General features: G+C 38.4%; 1 protein-coding gene across 16 annotated transcripts in view; it reads left to right on the top strand.

Moving 5' to 3' along the window:
• LOC102238135 (adhesion G protein-coupled receptor L3-like) overlaps positions 1-25022 on the top strand; it is a 275239-nt gene that overhangs the window by 3919 nt on the left and 246298 nt on the right. The window contains exon 1 of one of the 16 annotated variants that reach the window (XM_023346002.1): positions 12470-12705. The exons of the other annotated variants lie outside the window; for them this stretch is intronic. The gene's annotated coding sequence lies outside the window, so the exon portion shown is untranslated. Of the gene's footprint in view, positions 1-12469; positions 12706-25022 lie in introns of those variants that run through there. 16 annotated transcript variants of the gene reach the window in all.

Below are 25022 nucleotides of genomic sequence, written 5' to 3'. Positions count from 1 at the left end.
TGTATTCAACAATTTGAATGGAAAGTTGAGTGGAAGGTAAATGTGTGGACTTGAGATGTTTACCGAAAGCATAGGAGCAACCATTTGGGCTTAGGATGTTGTTTCTGATCCTCTTTTTTAAGGTGCCAAAGTCTGTTTTTAACTCTTCATGATTACAAGCTTTTTGGAGATGCTGATTTCATATTCTTTCGTGATTTGACACCTGCTCATACGCCCCAAAGCATCAAAACCTGCATTAATGATCGCGGTAGCACTCTGCTTGACCAGAGCCCTATAGTCTTATATAAACCCCTTACTGTAAAGAGGAAAATTAGAGCCACCAGAGTCAACAATGCAGATGAGCTGAAGGTTGCAGTTAAAGAAACTTACTACTTCCTGAACACCTCAGTGTCTTATTCAAAATTAGAAAAATTATAGAATTATTTTTAGGTTTCATTAGCTGTATGTTATAATTATGTAAGTCAGTAGAATTAAACCATTGAAATATTTCACACAATGTGTGATCAGTTTTAATTTCTGGCCTGAATTACTAAAAATGAAAACTTTTCCATGATATTCTATTTTACTGTGATGCATGGTTGTACATTCAAACACCAAACATGTTTACAAATGGCGGTTGTACAGAACTCTATATCCTGCGGGCTTAATGAAGTGCAAACCACGAAGAAGTGCTGCTTATATCTGCAACATCCATTATGGTTTACATGGACAGCAGGCATATTGGATATTTGGTCTTCTCTGACATCTCCAACTTTGTGGAATTCCTACTTAAAGGGGCATTCTTGTTTTGCTGGCCTTTGTTACGCCCCCCTCCATATCTGCATGATCAATAAATGACTAGGAAAATCTTGTCAACCTCTTATAAGCATTAAAAAAGCAGACGATCATTTAACATTTGTAAAAATTAAAACAGCGTGACTGCATTACAATTGTCATCAATGGCATTTATACCAACAGAAGTTCAGATGAGAATAAAATACCATCCTCTAGTTAACCAAAAAATGGTTTCTCAAACACTTTAGCAATTTTTTAAAATTACCCCCTGCTTCAAACATCACATTTGTCTTAAAGAAAAATGTCTAACATGTTAGGTAGAAAATTACATTTAAGAAAAGAGAGATTCTACTGGAGAATTGGCATAAATCAGTTAAAGAAAAAGATGAATGTGGCTGTTTGGAAATATTTCTGTTTTTGAAAAAGGCACATCAACACATAAAAGTTACTAAAAATACAGTTGCTGTCCGCACCTTAGGTCAGCAGGCAATTAATAGTCTAATTAATTGACTAATATAGAATAAGCTTATTTTTCTAGTGTTACTTTATGAAGAGCAGAACTGTCCTTGCAACATGTGCTGAAAACTGCTGAATTTAAAGAGTTCATGCAAAATATTTTGCTTAGAGCTTTTATAAGAAACGTAAACAATTGGATAATTTTTATTTTTGCTCAAGGTTATTATACAGCAAGAATCTTATACTGTCTACTAAAGACTACAAATTCTGTAAAAAAAAAAAAAATCAAAAAAATACACATGAACATGTACTTTATGTCTTTATCCCACTCTTTTTTTCTTGTATATCCATATATGGGCAAACATTGAATGATTATTTAAGGACAGGTGCGGCAAATACATCCAATATTCTGTTTATGGAACTTAAAAACAAAGTTTAATTTGAGTTGGACATGACAAAAGACAACATTCAAACTCCCCGTCCTTTTTCGCCCATCTTTTTTTATTGGCAGCTGGCAATTACTGCAAAATGAGATGAAGTGCAGCAATTCTTGTAAAAATTGTTGGTCTCTATGGCTACCATTCAGCAGGCACTTTCTTACATGTGGAAACGGCAGCATTGCCTGCTTTCATACAATAGAGTTCATACAATAACAGGCAGTCAATACTTGCTGCACTGGTCTGCTTTGTACAAACTGGAATTTATTTCAGTCACAGTCGTGGATTTAAATACAAACAGTGGACAGAATACGTGTGGATGACACATAAAGCTACCTATTTATTTAATGTACGCTTTCTTTGTTATTGCAAGCTCAAACCTTTGGAATTTGCAGAATGGAGAATTTTCCTGTTGTCCCTTTATTTCTGTCCATTTATACACTGAAGCTTTTTTTTCCCTCCCCCTGCAGCCAGCTGTCTCTTTCAGTACATAAAAACCTTGAAATCTCGCAGAACAGTACATTACTGTTCTTAGGAGGAAAAAGTCCTCTTTTCTCTCCCTCTTATTTATTTATTTTTACACTTATCACAAGTGGCACAGTCTGAGATGCTTGACAAATTAGAAAATGCGTCCAGTACAGAAGAGAATGGCTCTGGATTCAGACGCACTGCATAAATGATGGATTTTTAAAACTTGTTTGGCAGCTGAATGGTTGTTTATCCCTGCGGCTGGATGCTGACATGCTAAGCATCATACAAACATCTTCAGAGAGGGGGGAGATGACAGATTATACTGTTGACTGAGTTTTCCCCGTGAGCTTTAAAATGACAGGAGACAGAACGACCGAAATATTCCAGTTTACGTGGTTCCATACATAACTTACGAACTTGAAATGTTTGTCCCTTAAAAAACCTTAATACAGGCAGGTTGCTTGGGATGGTGTATTCCCATTCCTGTTAGGTAAATGTCACCCACTACTAACCTGAGGCCCTTGGTCTTTCTGTGACTGCAGCTGTCACGCTGTTAGGCATAAGGCAGGTCACTCAGCTGGGGCCCTCAATCTGGCAGGAATGTCACACAAAAAGAGAAGCAAGAGCTCAAGAATGGAAAGAAAAAGAGAGGCTCGTGGCCAAGAAAAGGTCGTCAAGGTGCAAGCCTCTCAACACTTTTCCTGCCCCGTCTCATAAAGAGCTTGGACACAAAGGTTTTGACAGAAGCTCTCGCAACCCTCTGAGTATTAAATTGTAGGAAATGGGGTTAGAGATTTGATGGGAACAACAGACAAGGTTTTTTTTTTTTTTTTTATGTGGCAGGCGACTGACCTCGATGTTTGGGAGCCATTGGTGTGTAATAACCTTGGAAAAGCAGAAAAAACTACAAAAGTTGCTGTAAGAAGAGAAAGTAATTAATGTGCTGTTAAAGCGGCATGGTTTGAGTAGAGCTTCTTTCATAAGAAGGTTTAAGTGATTGACATATGTGTTTTGTGTTTGTCACAGGCTTGGATTGTTAAAAAAAAAAAAAAAAAAGGAGCGGTTTTGAAAAATGTAAGAAATGGGCTGTAAAAATGCAGCATGACATGAGCGGAGAGCATTTTGTGCAGATGCATTAATGTCAGAGGTTGTAAAAACCTGTGCGTGAGGCAGTTCCAGCATTCTGTAAAATAGTGAGAGAAGTCAATGCTGTCCATCTGCCATTGAGTAAACGCAAGATTTTGTGCCAGGAATATACCCTTAATGATTCCTAGAGGTTTATGAAAAAATAAAATAAAATGCAGCACAACTGGACCTTTTTCAAGGTTCAACTTGAATTCTCTATGGTAGTGGCAGCTCTTGCATGAATACTTCTTCAACCTCCCAATGAACACAACCAAACACAAAACCACTCTGAAGAGAAGCCTATTCTGCAAAAAATATATAGAAATTAAACTGGAGATGGTTAGTTGAAAGCGATATATATTGTGCTCCTCACTCTTAGCTTAGAAGTTAGCCTTTTTGCTAATCTTGTTAGCAAAAATCTAGCTTTATTTATTAGCTTTTTGAAAATATGTAGCTCCGACTTTTGTTACCCACATAAATGGTGTTAAAAAATAATGCTATCCAGTGTTTCAGTATCTGACCGTCTCTGCTGATAAAAAAAGAGAAAGTCACAAAAGTTTCAATGATCTTTTTAGCATAAACAAATTAGCTGTTTTCATAGATAGTTGGAACAATTTAGAAGGTAAGGACAACTGGTTTGTGTTATTGCTAAAAGGCAGATGCCACAGTAGAAAATAAATCCTTTTCATCATCTCTTTCACAAAAGACATTCCCAGACGTTCACAGAGTAGGGCTGCAATCAAAAGCCATTGCAGTGCCTCTTCAGCAAGGAAGGACATGAAAAAGATTTCAGGAACTATTTTAAAAAATATAGCCATTTGTTCGAGTTTTTTCAGCATATTTGGCTAGATTGTAATTATACTCTCTGTGTAGCTGGAAGATGGATTAAATATTCATTTCTAGCTGTTTGTAAAGCACTTTTTGAGTATAATTTCTATTGGTGATTTGTTGCTGTTCCTTCATGACTGAATTAGCAGGCAAACTATGCATGGTGGGAAAAAAAAAGATTTGGTCGGATAAGGCTTAGGGTTTCTAAAATTTCGTTTAGGCCTAGCTTGTACTGTTCATCTAGTTAAAAGCATACATATTTCTCATCCTATACAAGTTAACTTGTGCTTTAGTTTTTTTTTTGCTTATTTTTGGTGAAAAGCTGGTAAAGCAAGTGCAGTTTGGTTTTGACACCTGCTAAAGCTAGTTAACGTTAAAACAAGATATCGCAATTGAGGATAAATCTGGTTCATTATTTCACACACAAGAGTGAATGCAATCATAAACCATTGCAAATTGTCCTTACTGTAGTAAGGATATGGGAAACAAAAGTTCTTAAATCTATATGCAATCATTAGCATAACAATATTTATAATACAGATTTCCAATGTGTCCCTGCACATGGATATAATTTTTGACTATGATTTAATATTTGGGGATTCGTGAGGAAAGTTGGAAGGTTTGGAAAGAAAATGTAAATGGTTATTTTAAATTGTGCAATTGCCATTGATTTCTGGTCGGTGTTTGTTGCCATTCTTTCGCAACTATTGTCAGGCCAGCTGTGCTTTGGAACTGTAGTGGCATGTCGGATTCATTTATGCTTTTAATTTCAACAAGGGCCTTCAAGGCTAGTTTATTGTCAAACTCAAGTCAAGACTGCTGCCAGTGCTTTAAGAAATTGTTCCGTTTTAGACTGCACTCTTAATTAACTGTGAGGCACCCTTACACCCTTGATTTGCCACTTTAGCTGTCCTTTTGGGAAAGGGAGGTGAGGGGGTCAAATTATTTAGCAGCTAAGACTTTAATGCAACCTCTTCAGGCAGTGATATAAAGTCTGCATGAGTGCAAAGCCTTAACAAGCATCTGCAGATGTAATTGCATAGTTCAGAAGCGATGATGATTGCAGATAATGACAAGCATACAGTAAAGCCACGCAGTCAGTTGCCCCGAAATCAGTACGGCCATTCTTAAAGATTATATCTGTATGCCAAAGAAGCATTTTGTACAATATTGTTAACGCTGCTTTTACAACTGGCTTGGGGAATTGCATGTCTAAGAGTGGGGGAAAAAAAAACGACGTCTCGCCTGTAGTGCAGATATGGCCCCAAAAATGTCAACTTAGCATTTAGAGCAAGCCCAGCCGCTCTTACAACCCCATTGATGGTGTTAAAAGCTGACCAAAAGCTATCAAACTGACACTGCCTGACAGAGCAGCAGTGCATCAACCTCTTTACAACACTGTAAAATCGGTTACATTTGTCTATCTGCAACTTACAATATAATGCCAATTTTTATTTCTCTTTCTTGCTTTTATTCATGGCTTTGTTTTAAAAGCCTTTTTTCTTCTGCTTAGTCGTGAACTTTAGTCCAATGAAGAGGACTCAAACAAAGATGCAGTGCTTCTCTGAGACACAGCTCTAAAAGAAGTTAATTTATGGCCTGTTTGGGAGGCAGGTTTTGGCTTGAATACTTAATAAGGAGGTGCACCTGCAGCTGCATACAAATGAATGGAAATGACGGTTAGTATTTACGCCTCCCTAAGCCACAGGGACCTCCTGATCTGACCACTAATTTTCCAGCAAAGAGAAATAAAGATAACTTTCTTGTTTTTCTAACTGCAGATTTCAGGTGCATAGCATTTTTTTGGTCTTCATGATTTTCTTTTGTCGTTTTTCTTTGTGATTTTTAATTTTTCTGTCACTGGGATTTGTTGGTCTAATATTAACCACATCTCTTTTGAGCAGAGGCAGATTTGGAGACTTAAAATGACTTCAAGCTATTTTTCTACTGCACTTTTCCTTCTAATTTAATATCCATGCATAGGCATTTTTCAGCCTTTCATCAAGAAAGTTTTGAGTTGGGCACCAACTAATCCACCCCAGGGACTTAAAGATTATTGACTGTTTAGTTTTCCATCCTTGCTTTATCATTGGAAACCTTCATAAGAAGTCCAAACTGTGAAAAAACCCCAAAACAAACCACCTTAAATGCCTTGCAGAAAAGATGATGGCAGTATCCCCCGGCTTCCTCCCACAGTCCAAAAACATGACTGTTAGGTTAATTGGTCTCTCTAAATTCTCCCTAGGTGTGTGTGGGGGTGTGTGTGTGTGTGTGTGTGTGTGCATGGTTGTTTGTCTTCGTGTTACCCTGCGACAGACTGGTGACCTGTCCAAGGTGTACCCCGCCTCTCGCCTGAAATGTCTCTCTGAAGATAGGCACCAGCACCTGTCCCAACCCAACTAGGGATTAGGGTGTACAGAAAATGGATGGATGGATACACTAACCAATTATGAAACAAGCAATAAATATTACATTTTGTCAAATGCCATAATCGAAATGATAAAGGAAATGTAAATAAAACGATCAATGGTCCAGTTATCATATTAAGTTGCCTTTGATTATATTTGGGGTGTAAATGCCACTTCATTCTAAGAAATAAAAGGAACAAAAGAGAAACGATAAAGAAAATATGGAACAACAAAAAGACTAGGAAGACCATTAGTGTTGGGAGCCACCAGGATAATTCATCAGCTGTTTGGCAGCAGATTCTCTGATATTCAGGAGCTTCACACTTTGCACTTAAAACCAGATGGTGTGCTGAGAAAGAAGTTACGGAAGCCTGAAACACATGCCTGAGACAAGCAAAACATAAACTGACTCTTGCAGCGTTTCATCCAAAGAGATAACTATGCAGAGATGCAAAAAACACATACTGCATTTGAGTTCAACTGCAGTATAAACAAGGTGATCAGATCCGGTTCTGAGTGGGCATGGATAAGGCTTCGTCTGTTGCTGAAGTTTCTTGGGACTTAAGCTCTGTCTGTGTCTTCAAACAAAGCACATCCTCCATCCCTGGCGGAACTAAAACTTCCAGGAGAGGAGTTGTCACATTTGACTGACCCACCAATAAGAAGTTGATTTTGCTGAACTTAGAATTGATAGTAGAAAAACGGGCAGATAAGGACCGTTGTATTATCAGATTTCTCCTGGTTGCGGAGCTCCACAATAATGGTGTTCTTTTTTTATTTATTTATTTTTTTAAGCAAAACAGTACAACAGTTTGGAAGGTCAAATAAAGATAAATTGTTTTAAGGAACCTGCTCTAATTTCTAAATTATGCGGTAAGTTTGACTAAATGAACATTTTGCTGACCAGTTGAAGTAGGAATAAAGACAGAGTCTCTGTAAGAGCAAGGTCTACATTCAGAGTTGTGTTACCACATACAGTCAGTAAGATTTAAGTACTTCATTATGGAAATGCCAATTTATCACTTCATTATAAAAACTGGTGTTAATCTCTCATGCATTTTCTTTTTGGTTGTTTGGTACTGTAGCAAGAGCATATTCGTTTAGCTCCTTGGATCTCCAAAATGCATTGCAGCAATTAAGTCTCTCCGCTTGTTCTTTTGTCTTAAACCAAATGGATTTCCCTTATCAATACTATAGGATTATGTGGGATAGGATCTCTCAGGGCCGCCTGCCTTAGCCAGCAGCCTCCTAAAGATTCTGTTGTCGTCACCTTCGCAATTCAGATGCGTTCACCTACGATTGCACTTCACTGCATGCTGGTATGGCGTTGGCAGATCTATGCTTCCAGTAGAGTATATAAGCCTTTTCTACCAGGCCTTTGTTGCCTCTGAAGTGGAGATGACTGAACTGATGCAGTGTCCCGGTGGAGTAAACGTGTTTAAATGACAACCCATTTTTGTCTCACCTTGAACTTAATTGACTCCCTTAAAACTGGGGTTTGGAAAGTGCTGACACAATCCACTGCAAACGCTGGCTCTGCATTGAGCTGTATTTGGACTTTGTATCACATTCACATTCTTATGAGCATATTTCTTTATAAAGGATTTTTCAAAAGGCTTTTGCTGTTCAGATATTTCATTCTAGTCTGATAAACTGGCAGTCTATTCATATGAAAAATTGCCACTAAATAAATTAATTTACACTTTTTAAGTTGAAAAAACAATGTGTTAATATATATATATATATATTTTTGTCTTTATAAAATCACTTTACATACCAGCAGTTAATGCTTTTTTCAACCAGCTTGTGCATTTATGAAAGCATTTAATATTTACTATAACATTTCACAAAGCTGAATAATACAGAGTAAAATATCTTTTATTGTTTTTTTATTTTATTTTTTTGCATACTATCTTTTGATCATCCAGGGTCCTGGGTCCATTCCTATTCTCTCTTCTCTTTAGCTCATTCTACAAGTTATCTACAGGATTGGGGTCTGGAACCAAGATGATCATGTAAGGTTGTTTTTTTTTTTCAGGAAAGGAATTCTGTGTTTGGTCATATTTTGCATGGTTATCTGCCGTAAAGACCAGATTACACATTCGTTTAAAACGTCTGCTACAGCCCACCAGATGTTTAATTTACATGTCCTGGTATTAATGTTATGCAAATGTTAATTGAGTGTTAAGACCTACATAGAGAACAAAGCCGTCATCCAATCTGAACACAGTTCTAGTTTTAAGCTTTGTTGATGTTTTGTAATCACTAAAGGGTTTTGCTCTTGATAGACTGATAGGTAAGGCTCCATGTTATGTTATAACCTCAGGGAAACAGAAACTCATGGAATCCAATGGTAATTTGGCTCCCACTTAGAGCTTACAAGAAACTCTGACATCTGGCACTGACATGTATTTCACTGTTTGTCCTGTGTGTCTCTGTGTTGCCCTGTGATTGACTAGCAACCAGTCCAGGGTGAACTCCACCAGTGATTGCTAAGATGGGCACCAACCCCACAGGGATAAGCGGGTAAAGACAATGGATGGACGGAGTTCTTCCACTGTGAGCTATATAAAGATTTTCCATTTAGGTATTGCTTGTTACCAAACTACATGACAAACAGGTTGATGACCCAGGTGCCCATGAGGGTCTCTGTCAGCTGTCGTGACAGCTTGAGAACTGGGTAGTAGTTACGCTGTCACTTGAAATGACCACATACTCTTCCCCCGCTTTCCGTCCTACTGCCATTCTCCACGGTCACTCTTTTACAGAAATCTGGCTTGTGACGCTGAGCCGCGGTGACGCAGTGGTGGCGACTGGGGATTTTTTTTCGATGGGAGCTGCAAAACTGTAATCAGTCATTATGTCAGAGACGAGCCCGTGAGCTCCGCTCCAGCTCATTCAGCCAAATAATAAGCAGCAGATAACGGCACTAGCATGCAGGCTGCAACGGAGCCCCGCGGGTGAGGAGCTAGAAACCAAGGGGTGGCGAGGGGGGGGCTTTATTTTTCATCTCGTGTGCCTACTCAGGGATGCTTGGTAGGGGCTAGATTGTCTTATGTGATGAATTTACAGACACAGTTTTCAGGACTTTTGTGCATGGAGTGCAAAATCTATTTAAATGAGAGTATGTGGAAGAGAAGCTCAAGGGAGTAAATTAGGTGCTGGTTTTATGTTTTATTAAGTATTTGTTAGATGTGTCTTCTGAAAACCACAAAATTTCATGATTAGATCCATAAAGGTAAAAAAGGATACTCCTGCCTCTTTAGCATTTGGCAACTTGAAGAACTGCAGAACTGGTATAACTAAGCCATGTTTTCCCACACAATGTCCACAAATTTTCTTTTGGTCTGAGATCAGAAGTTTTTGAATGCCACACCAACATAGTGACATTTGTTGTTGTTAAGACAACAAATGTAACTGGCTTGGCAGCAGAATTAGAGTCAGTAGATGCGTTTCCATTGACCACACAATTGCACAATTTGATTTTATTTTTAAAATAAATTTGCTTATAAGAGACATGGCACTTTCAAAGAAACTCTTTTGATAAAACGTTTTGGCACTGGGATGAGGTGGTTTTTCGGCTGTATTGACATTTCGCAAAGACTTCAATGGAAACGCTTTTTTCGCATCACACTTATCACATGATCAACAACTGTGGATGTTGCCACTGGCAAAACCCACAACAAAGTAGGATTTTAATAACTTATCACATGAAAAAACTCGTGATTTTAGTTTTTTCTTTTTCAATGGAAACAACACAATTTCAGGATTGTGTGTCTTTGACATTAGCAGAATATTGATAAAGTTTTGTGCGCTTTTGCACAAAACATTTCTGCTGGACAACACCACACAACACAAGGTTGCTGTCTGTACCTCACAGTTGGAAGGATTTCTCAGCTTGCACGCTTCCTGATTTTTGTTCCCAATATAGCAATGGTCACTGTGGGAAAATACTTTAAATTTAGTTTCATTGTCCACTGAGCATGTGAGTTAACATCTTTGTCCCTAAGTGCATTTGTAAACTATTTTTCGTGTACTTTTGAAGTAATAGCTGCTTCTTATCTGAGCGGCCTTTCAGTCCATGGGGGTGCAGGACTATGAAAAATGACAACCTCTTGCAAGCTTCAGCCATCATCTTCACAGACGGCTGGACTTTTTAAAAATTGTTAGAATAGATGGATATGACGCCTTAAGGCAGTGGTTCCCAAAGTGTGGGGCGTGCCCCCAAGGGGAGACGCAGTGCCATTGCAGGGTGGGGGGCACGGGAAGCGGTATGGATGAATGAAAGAAAAAAACATACAGTTACACAAAAGTGTTTCATTTTCTCTTTCATTTAACATTAGACAGCGAGGGGGAAAAAGGTTTTGTGACTTTTTAATCAGTGAATACAGCTTGGACTGCATGAGATGAGAAGAACATGCAATACTGGAGAATGTTGACATAGTGATATGACTTGCAATAAATAAATAAATAATTAAAATATGTTAATGTCTTTCTGCTTCGGGTTGAGAGCAAACACAAACCTCAGAAAATTAGTAGAGAGCTTGAGTGCATGCATTATGTGGTGCACAGTGATATTGTGACGTCGATAAAATTGCGATGTATTGCGCAGCCCTATTTGTAACCATTGGGCACTAATAATGTTAAAGTTCATACCTGATTCAGTCTTGGCTTAAACTAAGGAGCTATTTAACAGATTTTAAATGCGTCTGGTTAGCATTTGATAAACTCTAGTGCAAGTCTAAAACATTTAATTTATGTAATTTATTTTACTGATCTATGTAATTTTGCACTGAACAGAGACTTTTTAAAACACAACCTACGTCTTGACCTTTATTCTGTTTCTGAAACAAGAAAGAAGCTGTTGGCCCACCTTTAAAAATTAAGCATAAAAACCCTAAATGTATAGATGAGTCAAACCTGGACTTAATTATCCCACATTCATTACAGATTATTTAAGTCCAGAGTAATGGAAGATTCTTCATCCTCCCTAACATATTACCAAAATCCTACCTTATTCTTGCTATTGCGTTACTACTTTTCATCGTCTCTTATGATCTGGGTGTGTCATTTCAGCTTTGGTAATATATTTATAAAAGAAACAGACCCCCTGTTTTTTTCTTAGCTCTGTGCCTGCCCCAACCTCCCTCACAGAGGTTTGTCATTCCATAACAAGGGTCAGAGCCTCCTATTGTCTCTCCTCGGCATTCCTCAGCATGGTGGTATTGACTGACTCTGCTGGGTGAGTGGTGCCATACAACGTCCATACATCATCTGGAAGACAGAGTGACAGACAGTGGGAGCTGAGATGTCAGATCTCTCTCTTCAGGCTACTGACATCCACTCCCTTCCTGTTCCCCACAGTGACACTCCATCTTCTGACTGAGGCTGCATTGATATTTGGGGCCTGCCCACTCCCAGACCCCACCAGCAGCAGCAGCAGCAGCAGCAGCAACAAATGACACCGTCGTGATATAAATTACCCTATGGAGGACGGCACGGGCATAACTTTGCTTCCAGTTAATGCTTTTGGAGCAAACAGCCATAGAGATATAAATGGTATTTAATCATTTACAGACTTATTATAATTGGTTCACTACTCTATGCATGCAGAGATTGATAGCTAGATTAATCTCATCAAAATGTTAAGCTTTTATAATCTTCTCATGAACCCCTTTTAACCCCCTCATACATAATAAATGCAGCTAAAAAGTCAGGTTCACATAGAGCAAATAGCTCAACAGCGTAGCATGCTTGTTGTAGTCGAAACATATGAAAGTGAAGCATGACACTAGACTATGAGCTCATGCAGGTCAGCGTAGGTCGACACTTTATGGAATTCCTGCCCATAATGATTAATAAGGTTGGTGTAGTCACTGCCTTGCAACATATCAGTGGAATGCAGGAGTGAGGCATTTGTCTGTAAACCAGTTTTATTACACCTGCTCCAGCAGTTTTGTCTTTTCTTCATGTTACACTCCGGTGTTCCACTTTCCCGGCTCCTAGCGTGTGACAGCAGGAGTCCTGTTGTCACCCGTGAACTCCGTGACGCACTTTGCCTCTGTTTTCTTATTTATGTTTTTTGGTCGTTCCTGAGCCTCCCCCTTAAGCCCATGCTGCTTTAAAACACAGCTGGAGAGTCCCTTGCACTCGCAGCAGAGCAGAAATAATGGGTTCAGCAGCTCGGATGCAGCCGTGACTCACAGGTAATTTGCTAATTTCTGTCTTCTCAGCTGGTGTTAGTGGTTGTTGGATGGCACAGCTTTCAGGTGTGTAAAAGTGATTTGCACCCTTCATCTCGGTGGGTTAGGACACACAGGGGTGTCTTAATGAATTGGAATAACTCTAAAGGTTGATTTATTTCAGAGATTTAATCCTGTAAGTACAAATAAAGTTATTATATAGTTTCAGCACACAGAGTGATACATTTCAAATATTTATTTCTGCTGGTGAGGGTGGTTACTTTACCACATGCGTTCAATAAATCGGGGCTGCCTCAATACACTGTTGCATGGTGATCATCAGCCACAGTGTAGAGGTTAGGGAGGAAGAGGTTGGTGAGGAAACCCAGTTTGCTTTATTAGCAGCCTGCAGCATATTTGCATTGTTGGAGCTGGTATTTATCTTCCTTTTTCACAATGCTACGTGGTACCTCTATCGGGTTTTATACAGACCAGTTTATTGGCCAATCCAGCACAGTGATGTCTTAGTCATTAAATCAGAGATTGAAACTTCTGGTACTGTGGCTATGTGCCAAGTACAGCTGAAAAATTAAATCGGTAAATCCAGAAGGGTTGTCGGTAGAAGGAAGCGTTCTCCAATATTTATTGGTTGTCTGTTGTGCTGACTGTGGAGTTCATAAAAATTGTATTTTGTGCCCCTTGTTTCAGAAACCTATCAGGGTTTTGGTTATCTGACTTGCTTCTTCACCTTTTTTTCCTTCCACTAAACTTTTGGTTGCTGTCATTTGTTGCAAAGACATTTTCCGGTTTTCCCTACTAGGTCTCTGTCTGCTGGACAGCTGACATGTTACAAGTCTTATCCATAATTATAATTACATAACATTTCTGCTTTGGAACAATTTTTTATGGATCTTAAGTCATCCTAGGCATATTTCTGGGAAAACAGAACAGTTGGTTTTAGACTTTTTAAAAATGAACTACTAAAATAAATTACCCTTTAGATGTTTACTTACATTCACCTAATGGCAAGAAAAAGCAGATTGTGCTTTACTTTCTGTTCCCTTTGGCAAATCAAGTTGGGATTTTACAACAATTAAAATCTTACCTCTAGAAACCCCTATATTTGTGTTTGGTTTTTTCTGCAGCTGCATTGCATTCATTCACAGCAAACATTTTTCTTACATAACTGTATAGTTGTGGGTAAATCAACCTTCTGTTTAGACAGCCTGAGCCCTGCTTATGGGATTCCATAACAATCCCAAGAGAAGCCCTTTTCCTCAAGCTGACGGGGAAAATTGGGATTGGAAAGTCCGTTGAAGCCACTTTTAATTACACTGGAAGCGAAGGTTGAAACTTAGCAGGAATGAAGTGCTTTTCGTGCATTGATTTTTCGTTGCATCTACAAATGCCTGGAAAAGAGGAAGAGACAGAAGTGAACTTTTTTTTTTGCTGCATTGCAGGCTAAAAGAGGCTATTTTGTTTATTTATTTTTTACATTTTTATTTTTGTGTTTCTGTTTTCCCTCTAATACAATAAGGACATCCATATTAAACCATGCTTCTCATCTAATTAGGAAATGCCACTAAAAATGAAAATGGAGCAGAGCCAGGTCTGGAAAGGAGCCATGCAAGCACTTTGTTTTGATGGAGTTTTGATGGTTTTTGTTATTCATTGTGACGACTCAGTAACTTTGGCCGGTCATCCTTGCGGCATCTTGCGATGCGAGTGAGGAGGTGTGACAAAGCGCGGTGGAACAGATCATCCTGTGCTTGTCCTGCAGGTCTGAGCTGTGGATTCATACCAATTCCTGTTTTGCCACGATCTTGAGCCTCTATTCTGGCAAAATGTCACCCTCACCTGGTTATTAGAGACTGGCTGTCACCTCGAATGCCTGCAGGAGATCCCTCTACCTCTGTTCGTGCGTATGAGTCCAGACTACAAAAAAAATATATAAGTTGCTTAAAAATAAAAAGACGGCGGCTCTGCTTTTGTTTCTCCGTTTTCAAGATTACGGTTCCTCCTGGTTTCCTGACGAGATGAACTGACCCCGAGCTTTGCACAATCACACCAGCAGATGCAACAATTCGTCATGCACAAGAAACCACTCTCTTCCAACCATCTGTTTCTGTGCGTCTGCCACTGTACTGTAACAGTTTGAGATCTTTCATCCATACACAGCAATGCTTTTTCAAATATCTTCACTTGATAAAAAAAAAAAGCCTCTCAAAACCTTTTCACATTTTGTTGTGTTGTAAACAAAATCTTCAATGTGTTTTATTTGAGTTTTAGTAAACACTACTGTCTACTAATTGTGAACTAAACAGAAAGAATAATACAAGGACTGTGGTGCGGCTCCTTTACTTTAAAGCAGTTTCTCAGTTATTTTCTGTCATGCCCCCCTAGGGATCATACATTTCTTCACACCACCCCAATGCCCTTGCCTCCTCCAAATCTGATGATATTAAATAATTTGTCTATAGAAACCAGCATTCTCCAGCATTCTACGAACTGATTATCAAAACACTTGCTATATTGTTCTTCGTCTCAAAACAATTTCCAAATTCAGTATATTAACTCAGTCAGTAACATTTCATCAAGACTGCTCAGTCTGAAAGAGAAAAAGCGTAAATGATTCACTGGGATGTGTGCGACTTTGCAGTTTTAAAAAGTTTTACTTTAACATTGGTTATATGTCAGATTCTTCAGCGTATTGTACAAAATATGCCACAATATTTTTTATATCCAGTTGGTAATAATTTTACAGTTAAATAACTTATTCTAAGTTAATCTTTTAAAACATCAGAATCAGATGATCAGCCAATGGTTTTTTTTTTTAAACGATTGATTCTTTCTTTGAAATAAAAAAGTTGCTCAAACAGACTTACAGAGTGGTCACATTACAGATTGCTCTATAGAAGCTATTTTTCTGATTAAAATGACTTTTTGCTCATAAAGTAACATCTTTCTTCCAGAAATATTGTCTTTCTTATGCTAGTAGTTTAACTATTCTTCAAGTATGACTTTGTACTTGTAATATTTTTTACTTTTAAACTTTATTCTTGTATTTGAAAAGAAAAAATCAAAAGATCTTAGTCTGATCATAAAGCTCTGTCATACTTGCTTTACTAACCTCTGCTGCCATTTTTCACTTCACTGTCACCAACCTCTCCTTCTCTCCTCCATAAATATATTTCAAAACCTCCTCGCTTGTATTCTCAGGTCCTTTTAAACCTCTGTGTCTGTGTAGGCTACTTCTACTGGCTTGAACAGGCAGTCTGTTGATTAATTTGAACACTGCTGCCACCTAGTGACCGGAGGCTTGTTTATCAGCTAAGCATGATTGAAGACATTTATAAAGTCCTGCTTGTCGCAAACATCTACATGTAGGACAAAGTGCCTACATGTAGATGTTCTATAACCATGTCCCTGATCCTGCACACCTCAGAGTTATGGGTGTGTAAAAACTTCTCAGCATTCATTTGAGTTCTGCTGAGCCATGGCAACAATCAAATTAATTGATTGTTGAAGCACAGTCACTTAGGAAATTTCCAGGAGACTGCCCTTGAGGTCAGAAGTTTGAGAACCCAGTTAGAGTCGGCAAAAGACTTGAGGCTGGGATGGAGGTTCCCCTTCCAACAAGACAATGACTCTAAAAATACAGCCAGAACAGCAATGGAGTGGTTTGGATCAAAGCTTTCTGTGATGTAATAGACTCCTGTTTTAGTGGTCCAGTCAGTGAGTCCAACTGAGACTTAAACCTATGCTCACTCGCTGTACAATCTGGATGAGCGTGAGTCATTTTAAATGAAGAATTTAAAACCATGTACTGTTTTCTTTCCATGTAACAATTATGCACTCAGTGAAAGAGCTCAAAAGATGTGCCTACTTTTCAGGCCAATATACGCGCTTGAAATCTTAGCCCCGACTTGTAGATGACCTGTGTAACAAAATCCACAAAATGTGCAGTGCAGACTATCAATATATTTTGTAGGAGTTAGTGAAAGGTTTACTATTGAGAGTCCTGATATTGTGTTACCTCAACTGGATAGCCAGAATGAATTATTATGCTTAGTTAAATGCACTGGACCCCCAAGTTGGTAAAAGGCAAGAATGTTACAGGGATCAAATTTCCTGCTTTGGGGGCCGATAAAAAAAATTAGGAACCTTTTCTTCATTTCTCAGCATCAGCAGAAAAACAAAATTAGGAATTGATATGAAAGAGCTTGTAATATGATCACAAGAGGAGAGCCTATTTTCTCCCTGATTAATATCTGTAAAGAGCCTTAACATAAATTCTGCTTTTTTTTTTTTGCAGTATTATTAACTGAAACTGGGAAATGCGAAATTAAAATATAATTGCATTTATTCAGCAATTCAACATAACCATCGGTGACACAATTATTGATAACCCCACAGGCAGTACTTTTTTACAATTTGTTCAGTCCTTATTTTCTAATAGAGCCAGACTTAAGTTTTTTATTACTTTACTTTTTTCTATTATTTTAAAGACTGGAGAAGGCAGAGAGAAACCTTTGACCATTCCTATTTTTTACAATCTCTCAAGAATCCTCTTGAGTTCTGCTCTCTTTCCTGCAGTATTGTTTAGTATTTACCAGATGTGTTTGGGTCAAAATTAAAGTAAAAGCATAAAGGTCGTGAGTCCTAAGTTTTCAATTTTGAGTTTTAAACAAGTGATTTTACCACAATGTAATCTATTCAGAGTAATATGTTTTAAATGGGTTTGAAAGGTGTTACTGTGTTGATTAGTACAAATAACAACTAAGTCACACAAACAAAAAGAAATTCAGTAAATTTAAGATGTAATGAGCAAATTGATCCATAGTAACAATTATTTGGACCTGGGTAAAATAATAATAAAAAAAATTAATGCTGACCAACTGTAGCAGTATAGACCTGCTTTTACAACATAATGAGTAGCATCAGATGATAAAAATAACTCAAACTTTTCATACAACTGTATCAAAACTAGTTTGTAATCACATTTACTTTCTGCCAGATTGGATGCACTTTCTATATTGTGGTTCAGGCTCAAACAATGTAAAACTTGCACCTACACTTTGGAGCTTGTGACATTCAAGTCTCCATGATTAAATTAACAAGCACACAAAAAACATTGTTCATTGTTCCAGATGACAGTATCTAAATAATTAACACACACCTAAACAAATAAATATAACTTAAATTAAATTTCAAAATTTTGTACTCTGTTTCTGTAGTTTTGTATTTGTCACTGGTTTGAAATGGACTCTAGGCTATTCCTTCAAAATGCTGAATGATGAAACAATAGCTCCTTCAAAAATGACCCTCGATTGACTTAGGACTGACTAAAAACATAATAATGAAGAAGTAAAACATTTAAACAAGATCAAACATAAGCTCTTAAATATATACTTCTTCCATCAAGGAACTTCATCACACTATCACACTGTTTTTACAGTTTTATTTAATGCTCCAACTGTCAACGTATCTAAGCTTAGCAAAATTATGCAGCTTCAATAAAATATGTATTTATTTCAAGGCTTTAAGGCATCTCTGCAAAGATGAGAGGGTACAACTCATGTCACCAGTTCGAAAGCAAGTGCTACACCTTGCTGCTAACCATTATCCCCCAACGTAGCAGTCTCATCTCTGCTGGACTGCAAGATGTTAGAAGTGGGATTTGGTTTGGCTTTAGAGGTGAATATCTGTGTGCAGCTTCACGTTTATAGACATCTTGTTCTATGCATAGCCCTTTGCTCTCATTCAAGCTTTTCTTGGATCCTTTTCTGATTCTGCCATTTTTTTCCATCCCTGTTCAGTTCAGTCACGTTTGCTCATTGCAGGTAACCTGATGAGAACATTGTCCTTATCTCCTGCTGAGCTGAAAAATTGAACTTGTTTCCAAAGCCCGTAAGAATGCAGTTGATTGTCACATGCTCCCACTGAAGCCACCGAAATGGCAATTCTTTCCAAAGACGAAAAGATGCCTATCATCGTTTTCTGAGTTTTCTTTTTCTTCCGCTTGGTGCTATGTGTTTAAATATTCTTCTACAAATGTGATTTAGTAGGCAAAGAGCTTTGGGACTTTGAGGTCGCAGCAGACGAGACCTCGGTGTGTAGTAAGCGGCAACAGCATATGTACGTTAAGGTTATCACAAGCAGACGTAAGGGACATCCTGCAGGAACGGTGTGGATTCAAGGGTATAGTCTTCAAAACGGCAAGATATATAAAAAAAAACATTAAAAATGTTCTCATTATTTCACAAAATTCTTTCCCTTAGATGCAGCTGAGCAGATTTTGTGCATCCCTATTGCGTTATAGCATCTAATTTATAGTAGTTGTTTTCCGTCGGCTCTTATTTCCACCAAGACAATGTTCATCGTGGATTCAATTACCTCTTCTGATTCAGAGGAGACTCGTTCAGAGCCATGTTGCTCTCAGATGGTGCGTTATCGTACCCCGTAGATTTATGTCAGAGCTGAATGAATGATGGCGGTGCAATTTTCTGCATGAAAAGCAGAGCTGTGGGGACTGTGTGTGTTTTCTAAGCTCTTGTCAGCTGTGTGGTAAAGATGTATGGGCCATACTGTGTGTTCTTTTTCCATTTACTGACCAATGTTGAGGCCTGTCACTAGCTTTTCTGTTGCTTGGGTTTGCCATGAGAATTTTGTTGGTATTTCCTCTTTATGGATCTATTTTTGAGGTGATGATTCAGTGACGTTCTGCAAGCATTTTCTCAGTAGGTACATCACAGAAACTTGTCAGATTAAAGGCTGTTAATTTAACTGATGGATGAATTGGAGATTCATTTAAATGATCACTTTGTTATCCCCAAGAGTCAGGCCTGAGAAATTTGTCAAATCAATTTAATTTGCCACTGATTTGGGAAACTGGATGGATTTGGAAAAAAACTGAAATGACAACACATGACTTAATTTTAGCTGTGAGAAGGGAATTTGATTTCAGATTTTCTATAAATAGAAGAAAATTCAAAATGGGGAAAAAATGCTATTTATAGAATTTATTCTTCATCCGTGCATCTATTTTGAAATTTCCACTTTTGTTTTCAAATAATAATAAAAAAAGTCTAATACTGATTACTCCAGAAGCAGGAGCCTGGAAAACTATGGCATTTTAACATAACAAATATTTTGGGTCCATATGCCAAAGTGTTACATATTTTGTCCTACATAATCTCTGTTTTTGACTACCCAACTATGAAGACCTGCAGGTCCGCAGTAAACTATTTGGCCAAAGTTATCTCGGCTGAATCTTTCTGCAGTAGAAGCTGTTGACAACCTCAATCCATGCTTGTAGACGGCTACCTAGCGTGAGGTTGCACAGCCCATTACTGTTGCAGCAGTCATGGTTATGTCTTTCTTTGTAGTCCCAGTGAAAGGTTGATGTGCCCTGAGATGACCGGCCCCTCCTCACAGGGGTCCTGTGATATCTCGGTTGTCTCTTTCCAGGCCTGAATAGGCACATTGTGCCGCTGTCTGCCTGCTGCTGTTCTGTAGACTGCTGCACACACCTGTCAAGCTATGTCCACAGCGCCTTGGGTGTTGAGATACACCAGAGCCCTTTCACACACACACACACACACACACACACACACACCTAAAAGCAGTCCGATATGAACAAATAAACGCTCGGTTACATGAACCATATGCAAAGACACGGATGTATATACATGAGAAGTGCACAACTGAATCTTATGTAAACGCATGTAGATACTCTCACACAAAGACTGAAATTCATTGAAAACACATCTCTGCGTTTGCTCATGCCAAAGTTATATTCAGCATGCAGGCTGGACCCCAGAACTTGGAGAGAGTCAAGTTCCATACTTGACGGGGGGAGGGTGGGAGGCAAGGGCACCAAAGGTTGGCTGGGGTGCACACGCTAGCACATGGGAACACATTTCAGGAGTAAACTACCGGTAACTTGATATACGTTCTCAATCAGTTACAGATTTTTGGAGCAGAGGAAGCCTGTTGAATGGCATAGTTAGTCTCACACAATTAGACCCAGCTAAGAGGACATTTTTCAACAACTGTTTTCGTGATTCATCAGCTCAGTGGAGCTCAGACAGAATTAGAGGTGTCACTTTTGACTTAGAACAATTTATCATCATTTTTTCTTTTTTTCTAGACCAATAAGTTAAAAATAATGACTTACTGATTGGGCATTGCAAAAATGAATAAATAAATATCTGCAGCCCTACATCATTTAAATAGGAAAACAAAAATATTTGTCTCGGTAATATCTTTTTCTTGTTATACATTTTACCTAGTACTTGCTTTTGGCATTGTATTACCAATTCTAATCTGTGATCCTTGACCTTTTGATTTAGCTTGAAGAAAAAAAGTAGTTTGTAATCACATTATTCAAATGTATTTTGTATGAAGTCTTACAATTGTTTCTTTAGACTCTGAAAACAGGAGGCATTGTCCTTGATTTCTTGCTTCACTTGAGTACATCCTCTCATTGACTTTGAGTGTTCTCCTGTGGCCTTGTGCTGGGAGCCCTTCACATAATGAGCCTCTACATCACACTTTACCATCAAAGTAACATGCTAAATGACCATTTGCACATACACGTGTTAAGCATGCTACTGATGGACCTATGCCTTGGTGTCAGCAATACAATGTCCCTGCTGACTCTTGTGCCCTCTTGCAAGGGTGATCATTGTATTTTGGATGAGGATGACTCAAATAACGATGCCTATTATCTAGATGGTGGTCCTCTTGAAAGAAAATATCTCTTTTTAATCATATATACAATAAATATTATTAGAGGCACTTGACAGACAACTGGCTGCGCATAATATGTTTGCCTGAGACTTGGTGGCTTTGTGCTTACAAGGCAACCTCTATGTCTAGTTACCTTCTCTCATTGTTGTGACCAGGTAGGAAGTACCAGCTCTTCTAGGCCAGGATTGAGGTTGTATGGCTAATTTTGACTGTTGGTTTCTCCAGCTACTGCCTGTAATAATGCTGTCCATTTTGTGCTGGCAAGGCTTACACCCTCTTGTTCCCGTTATGGAGATACCAGCTCCTTATAAACTAAATAATTTACAAACCCTTTAGCTAGGTTTTATGCGTTTTGAATAGAATCAAAATCAGACCATTTTGCTTGACTCCTTTACTGTTTTTGTCAGTGAGGATAGTGCTGTTCTTTGTAACCATACAGACTTTAAAACTTTGGCTCTCTTTGGCTTAGAATTATACAAATGCACAATGTAAGCAAGTCCTTTAGCTTATGTCTGCGAATGCATCAATGCAAATGTTTTCTACCTCTTTTGTCTGTGTAGCAATATTTTGTAATCCCAATTCAAATCTGCAATAGAAAAAAAACAACTAAAGACCCCTATCCAACATGTGTATACCTTTCTAATTCAGGCATAGTTTTAAGCATAGTTGCGTAAAATGTCTTGTAGTGGTCTTCATATACAATAATAGTTTTAGGATATTAACTATGTGGGGTAAAACAAAAAAGTAGAGAAATAATTTGTAATGGAATAAACAGACTGAGACTAGCTTATAAGGAAGATGCAGAACCTACATCATCTTTCAGCTGTTGTCACCAAGCTCAGTCAATTGTATTTCCTTCAAATAATTTAATGTGACCCTTGGGTATAGGGATGCTGTCTGTGCATTATAATTGCTGCCCCTTGACTTTAGTCCACAGAGCTCTCTGATTACTTGAGTGGTCATTGCAGTGTGGACTCATGTTGGAAATTCACCCTTCATGACCAAGGGCCTTATTTGTTCCCCACAGAGATACAGATTTTTTTCACTTGCGACATTGAAAAAGAAAATAGTAACATCTATACAATATCATGGCACTGATATTGTCAAACATATTGAGGCACTTGCCTATATTGACTTTGTATTCCTAATACTTAGACATCATAATAGATTTGATCCATGCAGACAGACTGTCTTCAAAGTTTAGGAATGTGTTTGTTGAACTAAGTGGCTCACAGGGTGAATGCTAAATTATTCCAAAGGTACTTTGTTAGGTTGAGGCCAGGACTCTCTGGAGATGAATTAAACACCTCAACATTTTATTGTCCATTGCACTATGGACAATGGACAATAGTGCAATGGATATTGCACTATTATGCTCTTATGCTTCCATAAGAGCATAACTGTGTTCTTATGAAATAGAGCACAGTTATATTTGAATTGGAAGGGGCCATTCTCAAACTGTTCCCACATTGTCTGGAGCATGTTATTGTCGAACGTTCATTGAATTCCTTTAGTATGAAATGATACCGCCTCCACCATAATGCAAGTACAGGTCTAATGACAATCTCCACACAATGACCGTAATTGAAGCTCAACAACATGTCTCTGCTGCTCTAGAATACACCATCACCATGCTTTACACATCTACATCCAACACCTTCAGCCTCAAAGCTCTGTCTGTTTTTCTTGAACTACTCAGAACGCCACACAAAGTTGGAAGATCTTTAATTATTGACTCTGCAGACGGTTGAGTGGATCGAGGGATGTTTAGAAATGAGAAAAAATGACAACTGAATTTCCTTTACAGGTCTGTGTATCACAGTGGTTTTCAGTTTGCTCCTAGGACTGACCCATTCTTTTACAAATGTTTGCACAAGCTGGATTCATGTCATGCTTTTTACACCTGTGACTATGGAAGTGATCAATTAGTCAATAATTGGAGGATGCAAAGTTGACCTAAAAGTGTAAACAAAGTCTTTGACTCCTGATAAGAGATTGGCCTCTGAGTGCAGCTCATTTTAACGTCTTCCCATTCTTAGCAATAGCTGGCAGTTAATGAATGAGTTCAAACTGACAAGAATGTAGGTTACTGACGTCTGCCACCAATTTCAGTGGGTTTTCTGTTCATTAGCCATATCTCCTTTGCCTTTGGCCCTAGCACGAACATGTCGACTTGTCAGTTACAGTGTCACAACCACAGGGTCATTTAATTTAGAGCCCCGCTCCGCCGATTAGGGCTTTTGTTGTGAGTGGCTGCAACTACTGTAATGCGGGTGTTTGGGTCAGCGACAGGCACAATGGTTTTGTTACTCTCGCTGACTTGCTCACTATTGCCTCTCCCTCTCTTTCTCAGCACATTTTCCACTTGGTTGATAAAATAAGCCACTCTTTGATGAGCTTTCAGCGGGCCACGGCGCTCTGCCTCGGTAAACGCTTTCATAAAGACACTCCACAAACTGTCAACTCGGATCAGTCATACAGCGGCAGCGGCTGTCCGTTGCTTTCTCATACAGTACGTGCTATTGTCTCCTGACGACAGGATGTTCACATAAAAGTTTAGTTCGTTTCAAGATGCTTCTTCATATTAAGGCAGGAAACACATTTGTAGTCCAAACCTGTTCATCGTAGGTTTGCCAAATTCACGCCTGAGTATGTTTCATTGTGATTTGTTGTATGCTTAAAAACAGTAAAATTGCCCAGGGCAGAGGCAACTAACAGCTGCAAAGCAAACACGGGTTGCAGAGAAGCAGATGGTGAGTGCTGCCAGTATGGAGACGGAGAGTTCATTTTTGATTTAATCCGATGTACAGCATAAATAGCTTTGGAGTTTGCGTTGGTTCCATTTTCCCTTTCCAGCTGCTATATTAAGTAATGCATTTCTATGAAGCTAAATTTATTTTCTTGTACTCCAAAGGTAATGCACAGTACTGGCATTAAATAGGCATAGATCGGCATAGGATTTGCATTGCAAGCAAACTTGGAGGAAACATACCATACTTTCTGGTGTTTGCCCAAGGGATTTAGGCTTGGGAGTGGTAGGAGTGTTGTGCAAAGACAAACACTTAAGTATTTTTTTCATTACTTTCTTTTAATAACAATCATAATAAGCACAGTTGATTGCTGTAATCAATGCAACAATCATTAATGCACTCAAAGTATATTTCAGTTTTGAAGAAATATTTGAATATGTCTTGGATAAGTGTACATATTTGACAGAACATTTCTAAAGCTAAAAAAACTTGAAAATGTTCTTTGTCTTCTCTGTACTGTATTTATACATCTTCATTTCTATATATACCATTTTTATCAGTCTCTGTTCATCTTTCTCTCTCTCTCATCTTTTATCTGATTCCCTCTCTCTCAACCATTCAATCTTCATCTGCTGTGTCTTTCTCTTTCTCTATCGAGCTATCATGCATTTCTTCGCCAAGCTCATTCTTATACAGCGAGGTAGTATTTCCCCTTCAACAACCAAACCAGGTCAAACCAGGTGTCTAGTGACACAGAGCATGAAGCGTGTGTTTTCACCCAGCTTTTGTCAAGTTTGGCATTTCGTAAAAATGCTGAAAGTAGAGGAGCTTCCAATG

Source organism: Xiphophorus maculatus, chromosome 14 (assembly GCF_002775205.1).
Source record: "Xiphophorus maculatus strain JP 163 A chromosome 14, X_maculatus-5.0-male, whole genome shotgun sequence".
NCBI classification, from domain to species: domain Eukaryota; kingdom Metazoa; phylum Chordata; class Actinopteri; order Cyprinodontiformes; family Poeciliidae; genus Xiphophorus; species Xiphophorus maculatus.
Note: the sequence above shows the minus strand (reverse complement) of the source record. Positions and strands in the feature narration are given on the sequence as shown.